Below are 25,986 nucleotides of genomic sequence, written 5' to 3' on the forward strand. Positions count from 1 at the left end.
CATTGATCAAGTTCAAAGATCAAACGGCTGTGACTTTTAGTTCCGGAGATATGATGGTATAAGTGACGTAACTGACAAAACGCATTATTATTTTACCGCGCAAATTTCTCGGAGATGACTGAACCGATTTCAACAAGCTTAGGCTCGTTTGAAAGCTATTATTAGGCCATTGATCAAGTTCGAAGATCAAATGATTGCGACTTTGGATTTCGAAGATATGATGGTATAAGTGACGTAACCGACAAAACGCGTTGTATTTTTACGCGCTCAATTTTCTCAGAGATGGTTGAACCAACTTGAACAAACTTAGGCTCGTTTGAAAGCTACTATCGGACCATTGATCAAGTTCGAAGACCAAATGGCTGTGACTTTAGGTTTCGGAGATATAATGGTATAAGTGGCGTAACCGACAAAACACGTTGTTTTTTACCGCTCTAATGTATATAAGGGTCCCAATATTTTGGTATCACCTCTAATTTAATCTAATCTAATTTAAGCGATATTGTTCAAAAGTTTAAGTGCCTCGAAAAAAGTATCCATGCAAAATTTGACCTCAATCGGAGATAGGTAAGGGGTGCTACCCAGCGGTTAAGATTTGAAAATTTTCGATCTTGAGAAATTACCATATGGAGTACATGAGATTTCCGAAATAACAATTTTTTTTTATATCAAACGTCTTGAAATTGCATGAAACGTCGAGATTTAGTGTCATCTCAAAAAAAAATTTTCAGTTTTCAGTCTCAGAAAGCAAAGACATCATAGTAACAAGATATCCAGCTCTCATATTTTTCGATAAATCTTTGGCAATATCCTTTTTTGCGAGTATGGCGCCCTCAGACGAGTCCGCATCGAATCTCGTATATAGAAGTAGGGGAGATAAATGTCAAATTCGTGCGCGCCAAAATAGCAGCACTGCGCATCCATATATTTGACATGATCTGTTGAATGTGATGCCTTGCGATGGCGTTGCTGAACTGAACATTGATTTCGCTCCAAGCTGACAGGGTCGGCAAAAAGTCAATTTTCCGAAAAAAAAATCCGACACTAAATCTCGACGTTTCATGCTATTCTAAGACTTGGCATCAAAAAAGTGGAATTGCCTCAGCCGGTTACTTCACAGTTCTTCATCCCAGTAATACGACTTGCTTCTCTTCCATGAAAAATCCTTCTACAATTGATCTGATTCTAACAGATCAAAGTCACATTTGTAGTGAACCGATTACACATGCTGACTTCGACTCAGATCATCTTCCTGTAACATTCAGACTTTCCAACGAAGCTATAATTAATCCAATTAGTTCTACATATCATTGGTTGAACTACAGATCTCACATTGAAAATCATGTGGGTCATGAAATTATTTTAGAAAATTCTGCGGACGTCGACACAGCAATAGATAATTTGAATCATTACATTATTGAAGCTAGAAATCTTTCAGTTCCCAAAGCTCAAACTAAATTAAATTCTCCTATCATCGATGACGTTCTTCAACTGCTCATTCGGTTGAAGAATGTTCGTCGACGACAATATCAATGTTCTCGTGATCCTGCTCTGAAAAACATAGTTAAAGATTTACAAAAAGAAATTAAACATAGATTTACTCATTTGCGAAATGAAAATTTCGTTAAAGAAGTTAAACCAATTAAACCATATTCTAAACCTTTCCGGAAACTTTCTAAGGTTCTTAAGAAACCTCAGAAATCAATTCCTGCTCTCAAGGAAGGAAATCAAATACTCCTTACAAATGGCGAAAAAGCTCAAAAACTTGCTCAGCAGTTCGAGAGTATCCACAATTTTAATTTGAACGTTTTGAGTCCTATTGAAAATGAAGTCTCACTGAAATATGATCATATTTCAACTAAAGTGTTATTACCAGATGACATTATCGAGACGAATTTTGATGAAATTAAGTCAATCATTAGGTAATTTAAAAACATGATGGCTCCTAGTAATGATGGGATCTTTAATATTCTTATAAAAAATCTTCCCGATGTTGCCTTGAGACTCCTGGTTAAAATTTTCAACAAGTGTTTTTCTTCAGCTTACTTCCTAAAAAGATGGAAAAACGTTAAAGTAATTCCTATCCTCAAACCTGATAAAAAGCCGGCAGAAACATCACGTTATCGACCAATTAGCTTACTTTTTTCTATCAGTAAACTGAAATTGAAAAAAATATCTTGTTTAGAATGATGTCTCATATAAATGTGAATTAAATTTTTTAATCTGGGCAGTTTGGATTTCGTCATGAACGTTCAACTACTCATCAACTTGTCAGAGTAACGAACATGATAAAAGCAAATAAATCTTCTTGGTTATCCACTGGAGTTGCTCTTCTAGACATAGAAAAAGCATTCGACAGTGTTTGGCACAAAGGTTTAATAGCAAAATCGTCTGATTTCCAGTTTCCTATTTATTTGATCAAAATGAGTCAAAATTATTTAACTGATGGTAGTCACCACTTGTGGCTGAACACCGAATTGAAATCTTAATAATTTAATTTTAACTCATGTTCCAATAAATAATTATTAAAAAAATGGGTACCTGTAACAACTAACAGGTACATTTTTGTAAGATCAGGAAAAATTTAACAATAGGCTCACCCTAAGAAAATAAAAGGTCTATTTATTTCAGAAAACTAGGGTTCATTCTTTACGATCACTGGGAAACATATGTTCTGATTCCTTTTTCATATATTTTATACATTCCATAAATAATAACATAGAATGAATACAAGCATTTGCTTAACAATTTGTTCACTGTTTGAAAAAAAAAATGCTTATATGCTAACAACCCGCATGAATAGATACCATAAACAAACTATACCAGATATCGTCAAACGTTAAGGAGTATGGTTTTGATTATACATGGCATAGGTTGTTAGGCAGATCTAATGATACTTTTACATGCGGAAAGATTCAAAGATCATCCAAAATCGTTAAAAAAAAGAAATCCTTATTTTTTATAACTTCTGAAATTTACAGTGAGATAAGAACTTGTGAGCACTCACTGTTATTTCAGCTTTTGCGATCTTCTTACATAGTCGAGCATTTACAAAACGAAAAATTTATGCTAAATTAAATTAATGGTAGATCGTTAGCTTAATTATCTGCCTGATCACGAGTGGAAAATAATTGCTTCATCTAACACTATTCTTTAGCTTGTCTGAGTGAAGCCAAATTGCAGACACTTAAAACAAGATACCAATAATGGTTTTCATTACCACAAATTACCAGGTAGTTATAATGAAACAAATTCGAAATAATGTCATCCCACCCAAACAATGCAACCATATTAAATGCCATGTCAAACTTTCCAAATGCTCGGACTCGGTATCTGTTTAAAGAAACATGAAGATGAATTGCTTTTCCTAAAAAAAGTCTCTTCTCCTCCTGTCACACGCACTCCTGCCGAAAGTGATACCAAAAAAATATTTGCACGTAGAGAGGCAAAAACATGATTCAACAAAATAGTACGAACAAAAAGTAAACGGTTGGAACCTTTTGCGTGTGGGTACTTCTTGCCTTGTATGTGCGACTTTTCATGCATGAAACTTGTGTCGAGGCAGGCAAACCACGATCGAACCCGACAGGCGAAGAGAAAACCATACGCGGACCAGAGGTTTAAAGTCTGTGGGGTGGCGCGCGCGACATCGTCATCATTTTCCCGGCTTTGGGATCCAAATCAAGTCCGCGAATTTACGGCGACCCCAACCGCGAACAGCAAGTGCGTTTGTGTGAGAGCTGGATGCATTTTTCCCCACACACTCCGCTTTTGAATCGATGCCAGATTATGCACCCAAGTATGTACATATAGTACTTAGCCGCACGGTGTGAGTGTTTAGTGCAATGGTGGCCGGTCTTCTTGGATGGCTGTGGTCATCATCCCGTACGAATCTGGAATTGTGTTTTACATTTTTTTTTCTTCGGAGGTAACAGTGACAGTGTATCCAGCTAATCGACACGGTTTCCGGGCTCTGTTTTTTGGACTGCGGTCGGAAGTGCAGTCAGTTCAGGATCGAATCGAGTACGACGGGGATGTCGTGAGTGATGCGATCGTTGGTTCTTGCGCCATACGCATTGAGAAGAGCAGTGTGATTGTACTGTGTAATATCATTAATCGATGTTGTGATGTTTTATTTTTGTACAGGTGTTTGTAAGTAGCTGAATATTTCGAAGCAATAATTCAAAAGTGATCAAAAGTAAGGGAAATAATTACAAAAGGGGGAATTCCCATTTCGGGTTTGTGTGTGGAAGTGTGTCAAGAAAAGTACGCGTACGTAATAACGACGTAATAAAAGTAAAAATAATTCAACTCAAGAAGAAGCCAAATATCAAGCATTTTTTGATAAGTAAAACGCAGAACCAGAATTCAACCGGAGAGAGAGAGAGTGTGTGTTGTTGCCGGTTTCGTTGCCATCAGCAGTAGAGCATTGCTTGAACTACCGAGCTTGCGTGAGTGAACGAACGGATAAAGAAGGAGAGACTTTGTAAAGTCGAGCAAGTGAGTAACGAAAATATAAATGTACCTTAGGCTAAGAAAATGAGCTTCAACGTGAAACATAATTTACAATACAAAATTTGTTCAATATGAGCAGTTATCGTAGTTATGTTCCAAAATCGACCTTTACCTTTTACGTTTTATGCGTGTTGTCATCCAACATTTAGTATTTGCTATCCACTGGAACTAAGCTATGTATTATAATATTTCACATTTTTAATATAAACCTTTTTACCTTTTTTTATAAATATAAAAAATAGGTATAGAATTCGCTTAAACTTTAGAAAAATTTTCCGACGCCCGGAGGGCCGAATGATATATACCAATCGATTCAGCTCGACGAACTGAGCAAATGTCCGTGTGTATGTCTGTATGTGTGTTGTCAACTAAGAGGTCGAGATCTCAGAGATGGCTGGACCGATTTTGATCAAACTAGTCGCAAATGAAAGGTCTCCCCGTCACCCTGAACGATATTGAATGGTTTTGAGATCGGATGTTTACTTTTTGAGTTATACGAAGTTTTATGTCAGAATTTTCAGTTTTTTATAGTATCTGTCACAATTGACCCTGAAAACAGAATATATTTTCAGTCTTAGATTCCGCACGGTAATACCTATCCAACAAACCCTAGATTGTTAAAATCCGTCCATTTTTAACGGAGATATCGCAATTTTTGTGTAAGCGACTTTTTCCCCTATTCCAGCAGTAGAAGTTTTGAGCGCTGTCTGGCAAAGAAATGCTTGGGAGCAACATAAAACACGATTTTTTATACTGTCACATACATTTGTTTTCTAAGTACCCAAAAGACTGCTATGATATTTTGCCTCGGACCGATTTTAGCACGGCTCGTTTTTGGCAACATAATTGTTCGAATATGACATAAATAAACTAGATGATGGCAGCATTTTCGAGTTGATAACAATTCCATAATTATATTGATTTGAACTACTTATAGCAATAAATGCTGGAAGAACATAACACCCATATACCATTCGAATCAGTTCGTCGAGATCAGCAAATGCGTGTGTGACAAATAATTTCACTCAATTTTCTCGGAGATGACTCAACCGTTTTCTACAAACTCAGATTTATATGAAAAGTCGTATGCTCCCAAACAAGGTTCCTGAATTACGTTTGGTTCCGACCTCTGGTTCCGGAGCTACAGGAGGACATGTGAAACGAAATTAAAATTGTGTAACTCATTTTTCTCGTAAATGGCTGAACCGTTCTAAGATTCAAATGAAGTCTAAGAATTTTCTAAGATTCAAATGAAAAGTCTTTAGATTCTATAAGACATCTTGCTTTTCAGTCAGATCCAAATTCCGGTTTCGGAGATACATGGTGATTAATATAAAAATGTCTATTTCACATAAATTAATCAGGTTTATCGGGTTTGCAGATTTGGATAGTCGATAACCAAATAAACTTATTTCATTTTTGGTTGTATTCAGTTTTCGTTTCGGAAGGCACCAAAAAATTTAATTCGCACTACGATTCCTCAAAGATGTCTACATTGGTTTTCAAACATTTTGAAACAAATGTAAACTATACAGCTACTCGTGAATTTATCTGACTTCGGCCATACCGACTTTCGAATTCCGATTCCAGTATCGAATCGTTTCTCAAAGCTAAATATCAAGCATTTTTTGATAAGTAAAACGCAGAACCTGAATTAAACCGGAGAGAGAGTGTGTGTTGTTGTCGGTTTCGTTGCCATCAGCAGTGGAGCATTGCTTGAACTACCGAGCTTCGTTTTCTCAAAAAAAGCCAAATCGAATTTCAATAACAAAAATTCAAATTGATATAAATAAAATTTTATCCAATTCTGACTTCCGATTCTGGAATTGTAGGAGGATGAATTTTTAAAATTCTAAGATGACGATATAGAAGATCCCGAAAAGTTTAAGCGATATAGAAGATCCCAAAAAGTTTTAAGTTGGTCTCAAAAATATTGCAATTTATTCGTCATATGCAAGGACGGAAAAAATCAATCATCACCCTGAATACACACGATCATCTTTCACTATGCATCATCGTTCCATTGCGTACTCAATAATACATAACAGAGTCACTCAAACTCGTTCGGTATCATACTGCGTGCGATGGCGGAGAATAAGAGAATTGAAAATCGCAAAATTTTGAAACACGAACCCAATTGCCAATGCATGAGTTAAAGAGTGCCAGCGAACATCATCGGAAGCGATTATGTTCGTTCGTAAAAATGAACCAACTGTTCGTGTGCAATCGAAAATCCGAACGATTGACAAGTGTGACTGGATATATTCAGCAGGAGTTAGATCGAAACGATCTGTTGTAGGGAAGGGTGGAAAAAAACTGGCTATGGCAAGATTGCATGATGAGTTCGGTCGGCTGAATATAAGTTTTTGCTTGAAGGGCAATGTGCATTATGATGATCGTTACATTGCCAGTTATGTTAACATGTTACAAGTTTGATGTGCTATTCTAGTCAGAGTTAATTAGGTCTTTTAAGACAAATAAGATGAGATTGTTAGTTGACGAATGAGGAAATCAATTAGTTCCAACTCTAACAAATTTGTCCGCCGATCATCGGTGCATTTCATATAAGTTTGTTTTGGAAATCTGGACATAATCATAACTGTATCTTCATGTAAAACCTCTCAATAGGCATAATATTCCAAAGCAGTTGTTCCCTTTGTTGCTTGCTCAATCTTCTCAAGCAACAGTTTATGCATTTCTGTTAATCATATCAATCAATGCATATTCTGACTCATTTCAGGAAGATCAAACAAGTAACACTGGGAAAACCTTCCTTCGAAAAATCTTCATACCACCAGTGTTTGCATTATAATGTTAACGAAATGTTTTTGATTTCCTGAGATTGATATTGGGTGCTGATCAGTGCTGCACAATTATCACCTAGTCCACCTCCGCTAAGTATGGGGAAAATTTCTTTCCTTTCAATATCACTACAGTAATATTATTTAAATACACACATGATTATGAATGATCATTCTCACTATTATCAGCCATGCAGCGATTTGCACTAGCAGATGATGATATTCAGATGTCGGAAGTCCAGTACGCAATAGCAATATGCGCAATAGGATACAGCGAAAAAAACAATACAATCTGAATATTGATTATAGAGACAAAGGACTTTGTTTTAATTCTAGGGTTGATTAAATCTCATGGTCTAAGTAACTTTATTGCCCTTATTAAACGCTATTTAGCACGAATTTTGTGTATAGAAGTAACAAGAGTGCAAATATTTGTGCGCAGCACTTGAACCAGCCCTCTACTGGGAAGCCTGTTGGCTACGATAACACTTGCTACAGCACTCTTCCACCGAGCTGGTTTGAGCGCTTGTTTGTGTTCGCTCTAGCCAAGTTCTCCGCTCCTGTTACTTCGGTGTATGAAAAGCAAGCAATAGTGACATATTTTTTTAAACCTGCATAAAAAATGTACCTGCAATTTACTCTGCATGAAACATGCTTCGTGATTGAAGTTATAATTGTCATTATAATTGTTTTTAATCACAGAGTGGCATATTAAGATCAGATTTAAATTGATTTTCAATACATCACCCACCATATTGAATTTCAGCATTTTCAGTGAGAATCTCTGCATGACTGATAATAGTGAGAATGTTTTTGAATGATTATGATTTTATTATCACGTTCGAGTTTATGGATCATCACTTCTTGTCAAGTACTGATACTTTTTTGAGTTTCATTGAATTCTTGAATGATTACGACATTCTATTCAGTTTTGTTTTCGAAGTTTTCGATAAAAAGACACTGAAATAAATTAGTTTGAATAGGAAAAAGTTTGGTTGGAAAACTTTATTTCCTTAGCCATATTATAAAAAAATTATTGCCCCATTACCCAATCACCAGACTGGTGATACACGATCACCTTCTGTGATTGCTAAATTTCTGGTGATCACCGCTTGATCACCGTACGTGATCCCTCCTCCGATACCCCAGAGGACAAATTTAGTTTCACTTAAACAACACCATAATTGACATATTAGACGAAAATTGGGAACTACTCTATGTTCATCGAATTTTAATTTATTGGGTGCTGATGGGACTAACATACACCAAGCGGTTATATTAATAATTTTAGACTATTAAAAAATCACGATTCAGGGTTTTAGATACAAGGAATAATATTGTTAACAGAATGTTTCCGCTGATTTGTAAACAACAACAGTTGAAATGTTTATTATTTTGGATAGCGCATGCGTTATTATAAAGAATTATTCCTATTTTTTTCGATATGTGTTATATTTATATAACCCCCCACTCAATATCTGTTAGTAGCTTTCAAACGGGATGCTTGCGGAAATCGGTTCAACCATATCTGAAAAATGGGACTCGGAGGATCCGTTTGAAAGTCGGATTTTGCAGCAATTCTTTTACCTCTCTATAGGGAAAAGCAATATATTCAGTTTGGTCCAGTAATTTTATTGTTATCGTGTGTTCCCTAACGGTTTCGAGAAAACGCGCAAAGGGAATATCTCCGAAAGAATTGTAAGACTGATTTTCCAATTTTGCATTCATGATTTCTTATAATTATTTATCGATTGAAGCAAACATTGTTCATTCATTTCTTTTGCTCTCTTGTAATATGCTGTTACAAAAGTTGAAAATATAATGTGCATAGAAAATAGGTTTTCAGTTGAAAATGTTAGTTCCTTTCGGCAACTGTCAAGCCTCTACTGAAATATAGCAAATCGAGATACTACAATCACCTGAAAATACGGTATCATAAATTTTCTAGGTGAGCGGGCCACTAGAAACAACATCGTGAAAACTGCAAATAATGTCGCTTTAATTTAGAAAATAACAACTTTTTTCACATATTTGCAGCATGAATCAAAAATGCACTTAAACTTCCCGTCGGCTCGTGAAATCACCCCACGGATACGATTATTTTGCGCCTGCCTTCATTATACTCCAGAGCGTTAAAAGAATGGATCGTCTTGAATCACGATTCAAAATACTTGCAAATATTCGGATTGCCGAGCGAGTTAACTCATCATTGGTTCGGATTGGTTCCGAACATGTACTAAGCAGAATTCAAATGGCAGCGCTCCATAACGAATGAAAGAGAGAATAAATGCGAGAGAATTAACTATTGCGCTTTGCCGATCGGGTGTTACTTGAGGCAATCGGGTGTTCGGCAGAAGCACACTTATGAACGAATAAAATCGAGTGACTCGCATCAGGTAGAAACGTGTCTATGAGTGCTAGCCGAGTGAAAATAGATACGATTATTCCCTTCCTTGGTCATATGGCCATACGAATCGGTTTGGACTATGCTGGTTCCTGAATACCGGCTCTGGAAGTACCTTAAATTACCGTAAACTCTAAAGTGGAAATTACTTCGACATATCATGGAATGTTTAATCGATTGTTACACTTTTAGATTCAAATTCGATCCGATGTGCAGTTTCGACATTACAGAGTAATGAGTGATTAAAATCTCAAATTGCCACTTAAAACGACGGACATTAGAATAATGTCATGAAAACTGAAACACCGAAGAATATTCATGCAAAAAACACATGCGGATTGATAAAAAAAAGGTATCATCTCACTGCTAGGTGGATTAAGCACGTTTTAGTAAGCATTTACTACGACCAGCAATGCCATACCATCACAAAGCCAATTTCGCATATTACCGTAGAGCGAAAAATGTATCAAAACAGTGTACAACATTATGAACCAAAAAAGGTTAGGTTATATTACCCATGTTGAATATTGGAAGCGACTTCGTCATTGCTTTGATTTTAGTAGACAACTTTCGTAACATGAAACTGTTTAAAAAGCATCATTGTTGACCAGGTTTTAAGTAAATGAATCTGAAATCTACACAGATAAAAATAATGAAATTTACACGACATGTAAATCAATAGTACCTGTTGAATCGAAAATCTGATTTAATACCATGACTGATGCAAAATTAAATATGAATTCAATGATTTTTCAATAAACAAGACTGTATGTTTAAAAAAAAACACTAAGTTTGGATTTGTTTATTTTATTTATTTATTTACTATTATTGTGTCCATCGGATACAATATCTAAATGGACAATTAGAGTGGGAAAAACCCATTTGAGTTGAACTGTTCGTTTGTCATTCTCAAACGGGCGCAAAAATCACTATCTTTTCAAGAACATAAACGAAAGTAATAAAACACAATGTAACTTAAAGCTATAGTATCACAAATGTCACTAATAAAATATCTTAAAAATTCAAATCACAGTGGATCGTTTCCGTTTTTTCGCAAAATGACTAAATGATTCACCAAACTCGAAAAGATCCTCAACAGCGGTAAAAGTTCGAATAGAAGCAGTAATCGGTTCATTGAAGCCAAAACGAGTCCTGTGAAATCTTTGCTGAAGCAGTGTTGTATTCCACAGTGTCCTATTCGGTATCCGAAAAGTTACATCAGAGCGTAATTCAGGAGCATAAATTTCCCCATTGATCAGTTTTGCAAATTATAATGCTTGTTGGATTTTCCGGCGCCGATGAAGCGTATCGATTCCTAATAGTTGACATCTATCCTGATATGAGGGCAGGTTTGCAGGATTTTGCCAAGGTAAGTTTCGTAATGCCAGACGAACAAATCGTTTTTGAACTCTTTCAATGCGTATGCTCCACGAAAGTTGATAAGGAATCCAAACTACTGAAACATTCTCTAGAATACTCCGGACAAGTGAACAATACAAAGCTTTCAAGCAGTGAGGATCTCTAAAATCCTTGGCGATTTTACTGATAAAGCTCAATTGACGTGATGCTTTTGCGATGATCTGTGATCGTTGTAAATCAAGTGATAATTTTTCATCTAGCAGTATTCCCAAATCGCGAACCTGGGAAACTCTAGTCCAGACTGAGTCATCGATGCGATAGTCAAATTTAACAGGTCTCAGAGTACGGTGAAACGTGATCACCTGACATTTTGCGACGTTGATTATAAGTTTGTCTCGACTACACCTTTCTACGAACGATTCAAGTGCATTTTGCAACCGCCAACAATCCTCCACAGTGCGAATAACGAGGTATAATTTTAGGTCGTCTGCATATGTCAGTTTGCAATCAGTTCCCAAAGCAAATGAGACATCATTGAAATATAACACGAAAAGCAAAGGTCCTAAATTACTACCTTGGGGAACTCCTGAGTTGTTAGGAAAAGATAAGGATGAACTGTTGCTCAATTTTACTCGTAGAACTCTCCCGGAGAGATATGAGCTCGACCAGGACACAAGATGGGCGGAAAATCCCAGACGAGATAATTTGCTGAGAAGTATTGTGTGGTCAATTTTGTCGAAAGCAGCTTTTAGATCCGTGTAAATGACATCCATCTGAGCTTTAGCTTCCATGCTGGCAATACACTTTGAAGTAAGTGTTAGTAGATTTGTTGCAACTGATCTTCCTGGCATGAATCCATGTTGATCGAATGGTATATAATTCCTTGCTCGATCTAATATAGCACTACTCACAATAATTTCGAAAAGTTTCGATGAAGCGGAAAGATTAGTTATGCAACGATAGTTTACAACATTACTACGATCGCCATCTTTGAATAATGGGCAAATGTAGGATTGTTTCCATATCCGCAGGAATTTAGCTTGTTCAAATGATCGAGTGAAAATAACACTTAGTGGTCCAGCTAAAGCGTCAATACAGCGATGTAAAATAACAGCAGGTAATAGTACATATGATTTGTATAAACTTGCATTGAGAGCACGGCAGGCATTGGCCGAGTGATGAAAGTTACGAACGTTAACAGCATTTCGTCGACGATGCATTTTTCGCTGATATGAGTTTCGCTTACGTTTTAATTGTCGTAGTTCCCAAGTGCTCCGAGCTGGGGTGACAGGTGGTCTGAGGCGAGGTACATTTTGATCAAGCCAATTATTTATTTCAAAGCAGAAGATTTCTGCCATGACATCAACTTCCCTGGTAGCAAACAATAAATCCCAATCTACATTGCTTAAATAAACGGACAAAGCAGAAAAATCCACCACCCTGTAATTCAATGGGCGCATGGCACCGCTATCATCATTCCTTGTCATATCAGTGTTATCGGCAATTGTATTGAAATTAATATCAAGCGGTGGGTGATGGGTGTTCGCGGGAAGTAGCAGGGTAGGACTACGATCGACTACACAATCGTTCGAACAAAACACAAGATCAAGTGTACGGCCAAGTGAATTATACACAAGATTCTTCTGACCAAGACCTAGAAATTCCATCCCATCGAGTAATCTGTCAGTCATATATGATCTCAACCATTTTATTATACGTTCAGAAATCAGTAGTTTAGATAATTTTGCAAGTAAAATCCCATGGTCAATTGTATCGAAAACAGCTTCAAGATCAGTGTAAATTACATCCACCTGCGCTCCGTGTTCTAAGTGTTCAGAACAAGTTGTAACAAATTGGAGAACATTTGTGGTAACTGATCGCCTGGGTATAAATCCAAGTAGGTTGTTCGAAATATAGCGATTAACTTTTTCAAGGAGAGCATTACTCACAATAATTTCAAAAATTTTGGATGTGACTATAAACAATTGTTTCCAGAACGCCGGAAATCGGGATTCGATAAGTGACTGATTATAAATTCTACACAATAGCTCGGCATTAGTCAATATTACGGCAAAACACGACAGAAGGTATACCATCTGGACCGGGCGTGAATGTACTTTTAAGTTTCCGAGTACCTTTCCTAACCATATCAGGTGTTACAAAAAAAAACATCAGAATCGACCTGGTTATTAGGAACATCCAATACTGCCAAGTCAATTGCACTGAAAATAACGTGAAATAACGTAAACGAAGAGAAATCCCGGTTGTTTAAAACAACAAAACCATAAGTTGCCCATCAAGCCAAAAAAATAATTTTTAGTCGATTTTTACGAACAACGCTCTTGTTTAGTGCTTTTCTCACAGTGAAACTATGCTCTATAACTTCAAGAAAAATTTTAAGCTTGTTCTGAGGTAGGAACCTCATATCCGGCTATCACAGTAATCGCCCAGACAGTTCAACTATTTCAACTAAAACTTTTAAAGACAATCAAGCCGTCTGGACCAAGAAAAAAATCGGACTTGGCCATTCGAAGGATCCGAACCCTACTCAGACTACAAAATTAATGCATTAATGCAGTTTGTTTAGTAAGAAAGTATGTGTGCTCGATCAATAAAAGAACGCTCATTATGCTGTTGGAGCATTTTTATTGCTGACGAATAGCCAATTGTGAAATAGAGGCTAGGAACGCGGACAAATTTGGATCATCACCATCCATAACCCACCCCTGTATACAACAATTTGACATATATTTATTAATCGTTATCACAAACTTAATGAAAAATTAAAACTAACCCTATATTTCAACTTAGTAATTAAAAATTGGAGTTGAAATATGAAAAAAATCAAGCTTTGGGAGAAAATTTCTTTGAAAACGTCTCGGCGACCGGATAACAAAAGAAATCAAGATCGAACAATTTACAACGCTTCTGATGCCTAGGTAATTCGTAGCCCACCCTTTAAGAAAATCACCAAAGGGCGAAATGAAGGATTTGATGCTACGATACGTTGAATGTCAAATGAAAATGGATTCGAAAGTACTAGGTGGTGGTTCAACGGATGGTCTTACAAGCCAGTTGTCGTGATCATTATTTAGAAATACTAAAATAATAAATCCTCCCTCTATCTTTTGGCGATATAAATTCAAAATTTCAAAAAAAAATTTAAACTTCTTTCAAAAGCCTCAAAGCTCGGAATGGACGAAAAAACAATGAAACAGATACTCTTGTCTCTACTACTTACAAATTACACCTTTCAAACGGGAGCGGATCATTTCGCCGAAAGTCGTTTCGCCGAATAGGTCATTTCGTCGAAAGTCGTTTCGCCGAAAGGGTCATTTCGCCGAAAGGGTCATGTCTCCTGTATGTTATGCCTCATGTATGTGGCGTAGCCGCATTCGATATTTATTCATTTTCACATAATAAACGGAAAACACCACATACATTTGCTTGGTAGGTACACCTATGCAATTGCTTTGATGCTTAGTAGCTAATGATCAACAAGTTTTCTTGGGAACTCCGTTCTGAGGTTCATGAATCAATCTTTATTCAAGTGTGCATTCGGCGAAATGACCCTGATCCCTTTCAAACAAGTAACCATATGGATCTTGGACCCACAAGAAATGAAATTGAACTATAACTTGATGTGAGGAAATTGGTGAAAATTCAATTAAAGACAGCTAGTAATTTGATGTTAGTACAATTTCACCAGGAACACGCTGCAGAATGTTTTGATATTAAAAACAAAAATGCACATAGTGTCGAACATAGAACTAGCAGTACAAAATTGTTAGTTTAAATCTTTCTTCAAATCAATGTGCGTATGTTGCTCATGTTGCTGTTTCTTTTTATGCTAAGTTGTATCAAGATTGTCTTATAATTTGTAATTGATTGCATGTCAACTTTACTATATACTTTACTATAAGTGGTACAAACATGTTTCAGGAAATACATCTACAGTAAACTCGCCAACCGCAACAAATAATCAACATTCCATGTCGGTTCTGGAATTGTAATTATGTATTATATAATCGTTCTCCTAATGATTGAGAGTTTCCATTGCCATCGTTTTCGATGATTTTACGGAAAGCTTTTCTTGAAGTTACTTGATGAAAGCCGCGAAGCTACCATTAATTTTGGGCACTCACTTCGAGAATCCGTATGGATCAGCTTTGAACATTTTTACACAGTGTTTCATAGTTATATGGGAAATTATCATCCTAGTTTTCGTTCGTGTCCAATGTATTTTTTTGTTTGGTAGTTCGTATTCGTAAAAATCAAACTTTCCATCGATCTTCGTTTGCGTTTTGCGTGAGTATTTTCCTGAAGAACAAAGATGATTATATAATATAATATAATATAATATAATATAATATAATAAAATATAATATAATATAATATAATATACTACAATATAATATAATATAATATAATATAATATTATGAACTGAAAAGTAGTACTGGTTATGATCTATTCTCTTGACCTAATAACATTAAAGTTTGTATGTTTCATCGTCTATGTCGAAAAATCTTTTCCCATACACGACACCTTAACCTAAGGACTGTTTGCGAGAGCTTCGATACCATCGTCCATCAAGCGTTGGCTGGAACGAAAGAGAGAGAAAGAGCGGCAATGGTGTTCTCAACGATCCCATACATACCCAAAACCTAGGCAAGAGACTGATAAAGAACGAGGGGAACTTGCAAATAGAATTAGAAATTTTCAATGTCAACTTTGTTTGTGTCGCGCTGGCTAGTCTGGCGCTGTAAAATGCCGGCAAATGAATAATCACGATGCAATTCAATAGTTTAGATCGATCTAAGTGAGCCTTTTGTCATCCCTCACTAGTTCCAATATGGTTTTCGCTCGAACCGGGAAATTTCGGGTGATGAAAATTAAATGACGTCTTCACTTTCGGTTTCTCATGTTTTTTTTTGAGTTAATGCAGATATACCTACTAACACACATGTATGCAGTGGGAAAGGTGTGTATGTAAACAGTAAACGATTGATGATTGGCACAATAAACGTGGCAGTAAAGTAGTCGTGGGTGGATAATACATTGTTATCGGTGTGGGAATTTATATTTCCAACTGGGGAAAAGTGAATTTCATAACTTTGAAGCCACGATTATTTGCGTCAACATACAGCTATTAGGAAAAGAAGTCGGGTGATTATTTGTTTTGTTGTGTCATGGAAACCACTGACACTAGAAATAAAAACCTGTTTACTTGGGGGCTGGGTTCTATCCTTAGGAGTTTGTTTGAACTTCTCTGTGAGTAAGTAAGATGTCTCGACTTCAAGTCTATACTATTGACATTTTCGCAGACTGCGGGTTCGAATTTCAATCTGACTCAGCTGTATCTATCATAAAGTAACAAAGAGAAGACGAGTGGAAACACAATTTCGTAGACGGTCGAGCCAAACCAGCATCAAAAGAGAACAGAAACTACCAAACGGGTTTTCGGGGTCTCATTAAACCAGACAGTAACAGTGCGCTCATGTAACTGTGATTGGTTTGGCAGACGGCTCAACCTGGTTTCGCGAATGCCAATCAGTAGGGGTAGTGCACCTAAAATGGATTTTCAATGATACTTTTCATATCGTGTTTGCAGATGTTGCCATAACTTTCGTGGATTGCTTTGTACCGGATTTAGATTCATTTTAGCTACTTTAATACAGCAGTTTTCCACTATTGTAGATGTCTGATATTTCCGTAGATCTATTTTACTTTTACACACAGAGAAATGAAGTATGTTACCGAAACTGTTAGTAGATTTTTAAATTTGATTTTTAATGATTTCTAACTAAAATATGATTGTTTTGAACAAATTTTTCCCTTCATCATCAACAATGTTCTGGAAAAAATTAGTTCAATTTATCTATGATCTTATTTGTGTTATGATACAACTAAGATTGATATTTAAATGGACCATATTAAGTTTATATCTTAAAAACCAGAGCAATTTTTTCCGTGTAAATAAACAACGTTTTTTCTCCCTCGGATGAAGTTTGTGCGCGTTTTGGAATTGAAATTTAATATTCTTTCATTCCATAGGGGGTTTTAAACAACTGATTGATTTATTTATTATCATTTGTTTATTATTTGATTGCAGAGATCTTGACCGGACTGATAGAGCACCAAAACAATGTATACTAATTAAAATACCTGGGTTCCATTGCAGTTTGTCAATAATTTAAAGAAATAATAAAGTAGTATAAAAATTTACCTTGCAAATTAATTTAAAAGAAATCATTTCATTTTTAAAAATAAACAAAAATATGTGACTATAACAAACAAAAGCGTTAGTTGAAATAGCTGAATCATTTATTTCAACTAAAAAGTTTGTAGATTTAAAGCGCTCAAAATAATTAACTCAAATTAAAGTTCGTTCATTTAAAACTAATTTTTCAAATTGAGTTTACTGTGAAATTGTTTGGCAAGAAATTGACAGGAACGCACAAGTAAAATATGTGTTATTTTTATCAAAGTATTAATAAGAACAAACTAATCCTCTGAGCAAAATAATCATCATGTTTTGCAGTTTCAAGTAGCAATATTAGCAATATCAATCCAGATTCTCTTTTATCACTATTTCAATAAAAAAAAATCGCCGTGTAAAACCCAAATTTGGTTATTTTTACAATATTTTTCTCTGCGTGTACGTAAAAAAAACTTTTACCTTGTCATTTTGAGCCGCTGAATTGAGCGGATTGTAGTTGTTGAAGGCTTTATATGAATACTGTGGCAAAAAAAAATAGTAAGACTCCATTTCAAAATTCTTTATTTATTCTTCCAAATTTATTTCGTCCCCCTCAAAATAATCGCCCCCGGCTCCAAGTTACTTGTGCCAAAGTTTTTTTTTCCAATCCTCAAAACAGTCGTTAAAGTCAATTTCCGGAATAGCCATCAATGCGCGTAGCGATTCACGTTTGATGTCTTCAATTGACTCAAAAGAGTTTCCCCGGTGAATAACCAGAAGTCACACGGAGCTAAATCTGGCGAAAACGGTGGTTGCAGAACGATATTGGTTGAATTTTTGGCGAAAAAAACACGAAGAATCAAAGAGTGATTTTGGAACCAATCGTGCTTCCACTTTTCTTAGACCAAAATGATCTTTCAAAAAATGGTTTTACTGGTCCTTCCGATATTCCAACGATTCCAGTAAGATCTCTGTTAATCGTTAACTGTTAATCGTCGATTCTCGAGCACCAGTTCTTTGATTTTATGGACGTATTTATCATCAGTTGATGTTGATGGCCTTCATGGCCTTCCAACGTGTTCTCGACCCTCTTTGAATAACTTGTACCAATCGAAAACACTTGCTCGCGACATACAATTATCACCGAAGGCCTTTTGCAACATTCGAACGTTTCGGCACCAGAAATTTGATTCCGCACACAAAATTTTATGGAATTTCTTTGTTGAATAATTTTACTCATTGTAAAAATCTCCGATTGTACTTTTAATACTTCAGAAAGACAGACGTATACTAAACACTAATGAATATTTTGACGTGACACTTGGCATACTGTCACTGACAGTCTTACCAGTCAGTCATTTCGACGAATAAGGTTTTTCACGCCAAATATAATTCAAAAGTCTCACTACTTTTTCCCCTCGGTAGTATAGCTTGGATTTCCTTTGTACTTCAAGTAACTTATTTAATAATAATGTTACGCCTCTACGAAACTGCGAACTGTAGACCGACGGAACGAAAATTGGCGAAGCGGTTTGGAATTCATCATGCCAGTGTTAAAAACATAATTAATAAGTTTGGGGAACATTATTCTTAGGATGAGCTACCAGGAAGAGACAGAAAACCCGGTTCTTCCAACCCGAAACTGGACCAGAAAGTTGTATCTCTAATCATGAAGAACAAATCAATGTCAATACGTGATTTTGCCAAAACAGCAGGAACGAGCGTCGGAATGGTCCAGCGTATCAAGAGGTGAAATCACCTAAAGACCTACAAGAAGCAGAAAATCTCAAAACAAAGTGTAGAACTGAAGAAGCGAACAGCAACAAGGGCCCGGAAATTGTATTCGCGTATTTTGCAGTGTCCGGATGCATGCGTTTTAATGACTTATGTAAAGAAGGACTCAAAAATCCTTCCAGGTTCACAATACTTTACTGTCGTCGTTGGGGAGGATGTGAGGGATGCGGACAGGTCGATTCAACTGGAGAAACTCGGTCGAAAGGTACTGGTATGGCAAGCAATATGTTCCTATGGTTGGAAGTCAACAATTTTTTACACTACCGGAACTATAAATGCAGAAATATATCGATCTGAGTGTTTCCAGAAGAGATTGCTGCCTGTATATAAGAAGCATAGTACACCTCCACTGTTTTGGCTGGATTTGGCATCGGCTTACTATGCCAAAACCACTCTCAATTGGCTTGCGGAAAAGGGTATATATTTCGTTGAGAAAAATATCAATCCACCAAATTGCCGTCAGCTTCGACCCATCGAACGTTACTGGGCAATCGTGAAGAGGGTCTTCAAGAAGACTGGTGAGGCAGCTGGGAACATGCAGGAGTTCAAAAAAATTTGGGCTCAAGCGTCCAAAAAATGCGATGCAACACTTGTCCGGAACTTGAGAACTCCGGAGCGTTCGATCAAAAGATCGAAAACTCGTGAAGGAATATCTTAAATTTCATCCGGTTTTCTTTATGCTCAAGTTTAACCTCGTACAATAAAGGATCAATTTTTAGTTTGAATAAAATATCGTTTTTTATCATAATTTGAAAGAAAAATTTGTGGATAGCTTATTTTCGATACATTCCTTAAGCGCCAAAGTACGGAATGGAGAAAAAAACTCAGTAAAAGCCAAAGAAACGCCAAAATCTCCTTCAAGAATCAAAACTATGCTTATCACTTTGTTAGGTACCAAAGGCATTATCCAAAAAGAGTTCGTTCCAACTGGTCAAACTGTCACTGGCGTATTTTATAACGAAGTTTTAAAGAATTTGATGGACAGAGTCTCGACCCGAATATCGCGATCTATAGAAATGGTTGCACGACAATGCGCCGAGTCACAAATGAATCGGTGTTCGTCAGTTTTTGGCTTGAAATCTGTGTGTTAGACCGCCCACCGTATTCACCTGCTTTGGCACCGTGGGAATTCTCCTTGTTTCCAAAGTTGAAGTTGACGTTGAAAGGATACTTTTTTGAAGATGTTGAGACCATCCAAACGGCTTTGACATGAGCTTTGGAGGCTGTTCCAAAAAATGAGCTGGAGCACGCACGTGAACCACTGTTGAATCGCTGTAAGAGATGTATTAAATCGAATGGAAAATACTTTGAATAATGAATTAAGCAAAACTCAAGAAATCTTGTTTATTTTGCGATTTATGGAATCAGTCTGGAAACTTAATGTAAAATTGCACCAAATGTTGAAAAAACACAATTTATTTTCTTTCCGCATGAGCCTAGAATCACGGTATCAAATCGAATGGTTTGGAATTCACATGGACTGATCAAACTAAATATTCAGATTTACAGTGTGATAAAAATGTTACTTTCAAGGTTCGCATAGACGAAATCCAGAGTAAAAATATAAAAAATATTGGGAGTGCAAAATTATTCAAATATATTATACATAAATATGGATTAAATATTCATCACTTCAACGAATCCAATACAAGTCGAAAAAGACATCACAGTAACACCATCTCATGACGAAAAAGGCTATTAGCTCAGTCATGTTTAGCAGTTTGCGTTTAGCGTGCACCGAGAAGTGAAATGTCAAAAATAATAGACCATGATGCCCACATAGAGATGTGGACTTTTTTCATATTTAAGTCTGTTTTTTTTCTGACGAAAGTAAATACGGTCAATAAACAATGTAGAATTACGCTTTTTTAGACCTATAGCGGTCCTTACACAAGTCATTAAAAATGTCCTTACTAAAAAGAATATCATTTTAATGAGCGTGTATGGTGCAGTACTGAGTTTTTAGTCATCATTAAAAATGACAAAAATAATTCTCGTGTAAGGGCCGCTTATCGGCTTCACTTTTAAGAGTTATAAAGTAGTATTTAACTTTGCTCATGAAAGTTATGAATAGTGTTGAAAAGACGAAACCTATATGCTGTGAGGGTAATCTTTGGCAGATCACTTCTAATATATAGAATATATCAACAAAATGAAATGAAGAGTGTATTACAAGTTACTTTGATTGCGATACTTTTTTCATTGCATTCATGACATTGAATATAAATTAACTGCACATTAACTTTTCTCTCAGGGAAAGTTAGAATGTAAAAGAAAATTGTCATTTTTATAAATTGTATTTAAATTAAAAGTTCATATACTAAGCGATCTGACCCTTGTTTTGAGTTGTTTTGCGAATAGTTTAAACTTTTAGTCGAAATTTGAAATTTTGATATTTATTTTCTAAAAAGTAATTGAATTTCAATCAATACACGAACCATTCAAAAATTCGACAAATAGAAAGTTTGTTTAGCACTGAAAAAATGTCAATAAATAGTATGATAAGTGCAATACAGTATGCATAAGAACAAGTCATACTTATTACTTTTACTTCAACTGACAGCTCTCGTTGAGGTGAATTGCATGTTATGTTTCATGTACATACTAAATTATTTTATTTTCAGACATTTATTTGTTTATTAAACAACCCGATATTGTTTATTTATTTATTTATTTATTTTCGGATGACCCCGCCGAAAACTGTTGGATCCATGTTTCGTTCATTGTTTCATGCCAACGCAAGAAATCTTTTCTATTGCGACTAAACAGTTCCGAACAGCTCTCTGGATCGTTGATGCGTAGTTTCTTTTGTTCTATTGTGAGTGAACATGGCACCCATTTGGAAAAGACCATTTTGATGCCCAGATTTTCCGCGTAAGATTGAAAAAGCATATTTTGTTGATGTGCTAACCATCTCAGCAGCTTTGATTTTGCGTGCATTACGATTATCAAAACATGCCTAATTTTTTTCCGGATGACAGAAATCTTTGTTTTCAATGGATCCGAGTGCGAGTAACACTTCTCAACTCATTGCTGAGTGCTGGACTTTCCCTTTAAGAAGAAATATTTTATCAATACAAGGACCTCGTCATTTCCATGTTTCCGTAAATTAAAAAATAACGTAACTAACGTAAAAGTAACTTATATATCGGTAGGCTTAGTGTTTGTGGAACGATTGAAGTAAAAATTTAACACATGTCATCTGAAGGTTGCTACTTTCGAAAAATAAGGTTTGTTTGACATCACAAATGTCATCTTTGGGTCAGTCCCGGGACTCTTTGAACAATGTGTTATGTGATTTGTTTCGTGCGCCGCTCGATACGCACGAGACACATTTTGATCGAAAATCAGCTGTTTCTTCGTGTTCGAGGAAATTCTCGGTGGTTTCGATCACGGATTGGCGGTTCAATGCATAGGACCGCTGGTCTTACAAGCCAGTTGTCGTATGTTCGAGTCCCGACCTGGAATGTAATACCAAGGCATTACTTTTCGATTATGAAGTACTGAATGAACGAGTTCAGCACCTTCCATCAGTGATTTTGAAACTAGTTATGTAGTCCTACATCAACAGCTCGAACAACCCCACAGTAGTTTTATGTCGTATGCGCAATTTTGTTTCAAAACAAAATACCAAAAACGCTTCAGAAATGAAGCGTAATTGATTCCTTAGTGGCCCTAAACACATCAAGTGTATTTAAAGAATCACATATTAAAAAAGTGTAGATTTTTAGCAGTATACTCTTCTATTATTTGCTAAGCGATCTCCACTCTTACCACTCAGTTCTTTGTATCAAATGATACCCGAGACCGGCTTTTGATCAGCACTGTAAAATCCATAAAAATCTTTAAAAATGCGTCACAATAATCCAAAGATTTTGTAAAAAAAGAGAAATTGTTACTTGCTTATACGGCCATTTGAAAACATCAACTGAGAATTACGGATGCAAAAGACGTCCTAAGTAACCGCTAAATCATGTGACATATACTTAACAATATAAAATTAATTAGTATTACTATAACTTTATTGATTCCGAAATAACAAATCGATTACGGCAGTCAAACGCAAGAACTCGCTCATTTTGTTACAAGCGCTGAAGGCAATAACATTCAATGGATCCGATTTTATTATATTATATCCGATATTAGAAAGGCAATAACATTCAATGGATCCGATTTTATTATATTATATCCGATATTACAAAGGCTCACGGGAAGCAGCGCTGCCAACTATACCGATTTTTTGGTATTCATACCGATTTTTGTACTCGATACAGGAATACAGATATGCTCTCTTTAAATACCGATAATTCAATTTTCATACATATAAATCCGATTTATAGTTTTTGTGTTTGGTCCCATACGCAATTTTGCAGACTTTTTACAGGTTTTTGAAACTTTTATATACAATTTACAGAATTTTAAAAATGCTTTGGGCTTCTTGTTCGTTTTCTCGTCATACTTATAAAATTTAACACTTGCATTGGAGGATTTTTAGTATGCAGCCGTGAAAATTTTACCTGGTATCTCTGCCAGGTGTTGGAAGTTGTTTTAACCCCTTCGCTGTCTGTTGTACTGTAGTTTACAGCATTTTATATCAAGCATTAGAGCGAATAGAGAAATAAATCCTCTGGTGGGTTAAACGCAATTACAGATTTAAAGGTAATATTCTCTTGTGACAAAAATTATTTGTTTGTTCACTAAAAGCATCAACGAGTATATATCTGTCAAAGACTGCTGAATTTTTAGAGTAGACGTTTTTCACAGTTTTTTTATAGTAGTTTATTTTTATAGTTAATATTGGTAATGTAAAGCACGAGTTTTTGAAGACAAAGACGTCAATTATTACGAAGTATCATTGTATAATTATTCTGGTTTCAAAAACATTATTATTTAACTGTTAATTCAAAAACTTGGTTTGTGGTCTCCAAGCGGTTTAATCGATGCGAATGACAGTTTCACTATCTTTGCGGCATTTTGTCGCTATCATGTCTCATCGCAATATTTTTAAACAGCCAGTGAAAATTGCAATAACATACATGTTTCGACAGGAACACGATTGACTCAGCGTCATCCAGCTCACTGACGTCTGTCTGTCATATGAAAGCGCCTTTGCAAATTCAATCCATGGATCGAAATATTTTTTGGTTTATAAGCCATTTAAACTGTCCGGTCTGGTTCCGGTCTCCCATACTTGAATGAGTATTATCTCTTCAATTAATACAAAACATAGCCAATTTTCATGCCAACGAGAAATCGCTTCAATACTAAATCATTTGAAAATTTTCAAATTCCCAGATTTTATTGCACTAAACAAAATCATTTAGTTCTTATGTACAGCAATTCTCATTGCACGTTTCTTCTCAAGTGTTCGACGTTCGCCTAGTTGCGAAAATAATCCAATAACACACGAAAATTAATACTATTGTACAATCCACCAGGTATGTCAATTTCTAATGATGACAGATTTTAACTTTATTCCGAAGTGGTGACGTATTCCGCACACTTATTTCGTGCGACGAGTGGGTGTAGATCGATAGCAGCGCGTTCCACCGAGCACCAAAAACAACGAAAGCAAAGGGTAAATGTTTGGGAGAAAAACAATGTTTCGAGATCAAAGCGCTAGATTGGTGCCGGATAAAACGTTTGCTTCGTCCTACAAACTTACAGAACTTGAACTCACTCGCTGCCATTTTCACTCTCACTTTACCAACACTAACAGCAGAGACATTCTCGGCGCTGTCAGTTTGTAGTATGAGTACTTGTGCGGTGCTGGAGTAGAAATTGCTTTTCTCTGTGATCAAACAAACTGGTTCGTGTCAAATTTTACTTAGGGGTTTACGATTAATAGTTTGATGTTTTTGTCTGTTTGTTTTGCTGATTGCTAATAGATACTCAAGATATCTCAATATTTAAAGGGCTAACATGCACACTCAAAACTGATCGGCACAATAAAATATCGAATCAGATCGACAACTTGAAATTTTGTTGATTCAGCAATCAATGTGCTTTGTTCCGAGACTCATGAAAAAATGTTTCTGTTGATTCGGTACAACGCTTCTTTTTACCGAACTTTGGCTTAGTAATTTGCTGGACGATCAGTAGATATACCTTAATCAACTACAGCGTTTACCAAAATATTGTCAAGATTTTTTTGCTATATTTTGCCGAAAATCAGCCAGACACTTGCCATTTTATGTTACCTTTCAATTTCGTTTCCACCACGATATAAATTACAATTGTTTTCACGATATACCGAAGAAAGTTGGATGCAAAAAATTTCAACGATGTATGTAGTAAGTGCAATTGAAAATAAAATTCAGCGTTTTTACTATTTCAACACACATTGATATCGGAAAGATGCGTTCAAAAATAATTCTATCGAACGGTAGTAATAGTGGAGACAGTATCCAATTGTTAATTTGAATATGATTTCCATGTATTTTATATATTCAAGAATCAAATATAAACATATTTAATAAAAAAACAATACTTCCATTCCTCCCTGCTGATTTCACACGTTAACACAGTTTTAAAACAACTCTTGATAGTAGCACTTTCACAAACAATTTTGGTAATAACTAAAAATTTGTAGAATTTTAAGGATGCCGTAATTCTCAGCACTTTTGTATATCGCCAATACGTTTACCAAACACTGGGCTATGGACATCTCGGTATATTTTTTACTGCGATTCGACAATAAAATTTAAGTGTGTACCCACGATTGTGCAATCGGAAATCATATTGAATGGGTTTAATTGTTTTTACCGACGTTTTAGAATAACTAGTTCTAAACCCTACTATGCTACACGCAGAACAATCCGGGCTGTTCAAAACTCGAAATTCGTTTATTTTCTAGTTATAACGCAAAATATGACTATTGCTGGGGACATATTGGATTCCAATGCAAATGATA

The 25,986-nt window shown here is 35.9% G+C and overlaps 1 protein-coding gene across 2 annotated transcripts in view; it reads left to right on the top strand.

Annotated features, from left to right (window-relative positions):
- LOC131439546 (protein argonaute-2) overlaps positions 1–25,986 on the top strand; it is a 98,792-nt gene that overhangs the window by 20,222 nt on the left and 52,584 nt on the right. For both annotated transcript variants that reach the window (XM_058610695.1, XM_058610696.1), the window contains exon 2: positions 4,147–4,500. The gene's annotated coding sequence lies outside the window, so the exon portion shown is untranslated. The remainder of the gene's footprint in view (positions 1–4,146; positions 4,501–25,986) is intronic.

This window comes from Malaya genurostris, chromosome 3 (assembly GCF_030247185.1).
Source record: "Malaya genurostris strain Urasoe2022 chromosome 3, Malgen_1.1, whole genome shotgun sequence".
In the NCBI taxonomy this organism is placed as follows: domain Eukaryota; kingdom Metazoa; phylum Arthropoda; class Insecta; order Diptera; family Culicidae; genus Malaya; species Malaya genurostris.